The following is a 4016-nucleotide window of genomic DNA, read 5'->3' on the forward strand; positions in this document are numbered from 1 at the left end:
TTCTCTGTCTTTTATTACGGCCCTCATTTTGAAGTCTATAATATCAGATATGAGTATTGCTACACCAGCTCTTTTTTTAGTTACATTTTCCTAGAAAAAAATTTTTCCATCCCTTCACTTTCACCCTGTGTGAGTCTTTTGTTGTGAGGTGGGTCTCTTGTAGACAGCATATATATGGATTGTGTTTTCTTAGCCAATCAGCTACCCCGTGTATTTTTTTTTTTTTTTTATTCTCATCCGAGGACATTTTTCCATTTTTTGTACAGACAGAGTGGGAGGGAGAGAGAGGAAGAGAGAGAGAGGGAAACATCGATGTGAAAGGGCCACATTGAATGGCTGCCACCCGCACGACCAACCAGGGCCGGGGACAAACTGCAACCGAGGTACATGCCCTTAGCAGGAACCGAACCCGGGTCTCTCCGGACCACAGGAGGACGCTCTAACCGCTGAGCCAAACTGGCCAGGGCTACCCCATGTATTTTGATTGGGGATATTTAAGTCATTTATATTTAAGGTTATTATTGATAGATTCTTATTAGTTGCCATTTTTATTTTATGTTTGTGTTCCTCTCTCTCTCTTTTTATTTCTTCTTTTTACAGCAGTCCCTTTAGCATTTCTTGCAGTGCTGGTTTGGTTGTGGTAAATTCCTTTAGCTTTTTTTGTTGGTGAAGCTATTTATCTCACTCTCAATTTCAAATGATAGCCTTGCTGTATAGAGTAGTCTTGGATTCAGATCCTTGCCTTTTATTACTTTGTACACTTATTCCATTCCCTTCTGGACTGCAGTGTTTCTACTGAAAAATCAGCTGACAGTCTAATGATAAGTTCCTTGTAGGTAACGTTCTGTCTCTCTCTTGCTTCTTTTAAGATTCTCTTTTTGTCTTTAATGTTCTCCATTTTAATTCTGATGGATCTAGCTGTGGGACTTTTGGATTCATCTTGCTTGGGACTCTGTGCTTCCTGGACTTGTGTGACTTTTTCTTTCACCAAATTAGGGAAGATTTCTGTCATTATTTCTTCAAACAGGTTCTCTATTCATTTCTGATTCTTCTCCTTCTGGTACCCCTATAATGGGAATGGTGTCATGCTTTGTGTTGTCCCAAAATTCCCTTAAACTCTCCTCCTATTTTTTATTTTTTTTCTACATTTGCTGCTCTATTTGGGCATTTTTTTTTACCTTGTCCTCTAACTTACTGATTTTGTTTTTAGCTCCTTCTAATCTACCATTATGTCCATCTAAAGCAGCAGTTCTCAACCTGTGGGTCACAACCCCTTTGGGAGTCAAATGACCCTTTCATAGGGGTCTCCTAAGACCATCAAAAATATGTATTTTCTGATGGTCTTAGGAACCAAGACACCGCTCCTCTATCCGTTCCAGGTGGATCTACCTACATACAGATATGCCCACATACAAGTACCCAGTATGATGACATCATTGCATCAACCCCATCAAATGCATCCCATACAAATACAGGTGTATGTGACAGGGTTGACACCATAATGTACTTATGCAGACCCGTCACACATGTGTAGAGAGCAGCTATGTGTAGAAAGAAGCTACTCTGTTAAAAGCAGCTACTGTGTTGAAAGCAGCCGTATTGGAGGTAAAATGACACTTCATGAATTATAATTACTGGGTAAATGTAAAATCATGTACTGTAAAATCATCAACTACTGCAAAAAAAAAACAACAACAACAAAAAAACAAAAAAAAACCCACAACATCTGTACCATGGAAACTTAATCTGGATGCTGATTGGTCTTTTTATATTCAGCTGTGGTTGATGTGAATACTGTCCCCTTGTGAGAGTAACAGGTATGTAAAAACAACAACACAGAGAATGGTAAATCATAGGAAACTTTAATGAACTGTATTGACTAAACTGTGCCATGTATCATCTTTTGTATTATTAAAGCTATTGTTATATATTATTTTCATTAGCAAACCATCCCATGACAATAGATTGTGTAGAGAAGAACATTAAGAAAATAAAATATAGTGAAGATTTTTTACAGTATGGTTTTACCTCAATAATTACAGCAGAAATTGAGAAACCACAATGTGTTATTTGTTGTGAAGTTCTATCAGCTGGATCTATGAAGCCAAGCAAACTAAAATGCCATTTTGAGAGCAAGCATCCAAGCTTTGCTGGCAAGGATACCAACTATTTTAGAAGCAAAGCTGATGGGCTCAAGAAAGCCAGACTTGACACTGGTGGCAAGTATCATAAACAAAACATAGCAGCCATTGAAGCTTCATATTTGGTTGCACTCAGAATTGCCAGAGCTATGAAACCTCACACCATTTCTGAGGATTTACTGTTGCCAGTGGCCAAAGACATTGTTCGAGTTATGATCGGAGATGAATTTGTTACAAAATTGAGTGCAATTTCCTTATCTAACGACACTGTCTGCAGAAGAGTAGATAATGTGTCTGCTGATATTCTTGATCAGGTAATTCAGGGAATTAAATCTGCTCCACTTCCAATATTTAGCATCCAGCTTGATGAATCTACAAATGTTGCAGACTGTTCACAGTTACTGGTTTATGTGAGGTATACTAATGATGGTGACTTTAAAGGTGTTCCTTTTTTGCAAACCTCTTGAAACAACAACTACTGCACATGATATATTTGACACAGTTGGTTCATTTCTGAAAGACATAAATCCCTTGGGAAGGGTTTGTGGTATTTGCATAGATGGTGTCCTAGCTATGCTAGAATGTCAATTTGGATTTCAACATTTGGTACTGAATGAGTCACCAAAAGTCGTCAGAACTCACTGTATGATTTACTGTCAAATATTAGCAACAAAGATGCTGCCACAAGAGTTACAAGAAGTAATGAAAAGCACCAAAAGTTCTGTCAGTTTTGTAAAGGTGAGCATTGTAAACAGTTGACTGTTTTTGCAACTGTTCAACGAGTTGGATGTGCCAAACAGTGCTCTGCTATTTTACACTAGTGAGATGGTTGTCAACAGAAAAAGTTTTAAAACGTGTTTTTGAGCTTCATGATGAACTCAAAACATTTTTTAATCAGAAAGCAAGACCGCTGTTTAAAACACCTTTCAGCAATAAAAGTGAACTTCAGAAAATAGCTTACTTGGTTGACATCTTTGCCATCTTGAATGAGTTAAATTTATCACTGCAAGGACCAAATGCAATATGCCTCAATTTGTCTGAAAAGATCTGATCATTCCAAATGAAACTTCAGCTTTGGCAAAAAAAAAAAAAAAAAAAAAAAAAAAAAAATTGGATGAAAATACAACTTACCTGTTGCCTTTCTTATCTTCTTTCTTTGAGGAACATGACATTGAACCAGACAAAAGGATCACGATGATAATTTCTGTGAAAGAACACTTGCACATGCTTGTAGACAAAATTTCATTATACTTTTCAAATCTGCCTGACACCCCATTTACACTTGCCAGAAGCCCACTCACAGTCAAAGTTGAAGATGTTCCTGAGACAGCACAAGAGGAGTTCATTGAACTTATTAACAGTGATGCAGCGAGAACTGATTTATCTACATTACCAGTTACAAAATTCTGGATCAAGTGTTTGCAGTCATATCCTGTTCTATCTGAGACTGTATCACACCTTCTTCTTCCATTTCCAACAACATATCTTTGTGAAAAAGAATTTTCCAGCTTGTTGGTTATCAAGTCTAAATACAGAAGTAGACTTGTTGTGGAAGATGATCTTCATTATGCTCTTGCATAGACTGCCCCAAGAATTGCTGATCTGGTGAGAAAGAAGCAATCTCAACCTTTGCACTGACGTTGGCCTTTTATGCATAGTTTTGCAAAATGTAGCAATGTAGTTTACTGTTGTAAGACTGTTACCCATGATTCAAGACAAAATTTTATTTATTTTTAATTAGAAATAAATATTTCACAATATATATTTAAATATTGTTTTTGTGATTAACCACTATGCTTTAATTCTGTTCAGTTTATAACAATGAAAATATATCCTGCATATTAGATATTTACATTATGATTCATAACAGTAGCA

At 36.7% G+C, this 4016-nt stretch overlaps 1 pseudogene; it reads left to right on the forward strand.

Moving 5' to 3' along the window:
• Positions 1-1954: 1954 nt before the first annotated feature.
• On the forward strand, positions 1955-3779 carry LOC118635636 (annotated as a pseudogene).
• Positions 3780-4016: the final 237 nt, after the last annotated feature.

This window comes from Molossus molossus, unplaced genomic scaffold (genome assembly GCF_014108415.1).
Source record: "Molossus molossus isolate mMolMol1 unplaced genomic scaffold, mMolMol1.p scaffold_m16_p_2, whole genome shotgun sequence".
Taxonomy (NCBI): Eukaryota; Metazoa; Chordata; class Mammalia; order Chiroptera; family Molossidae; genus Molossus; species Molossus molossus.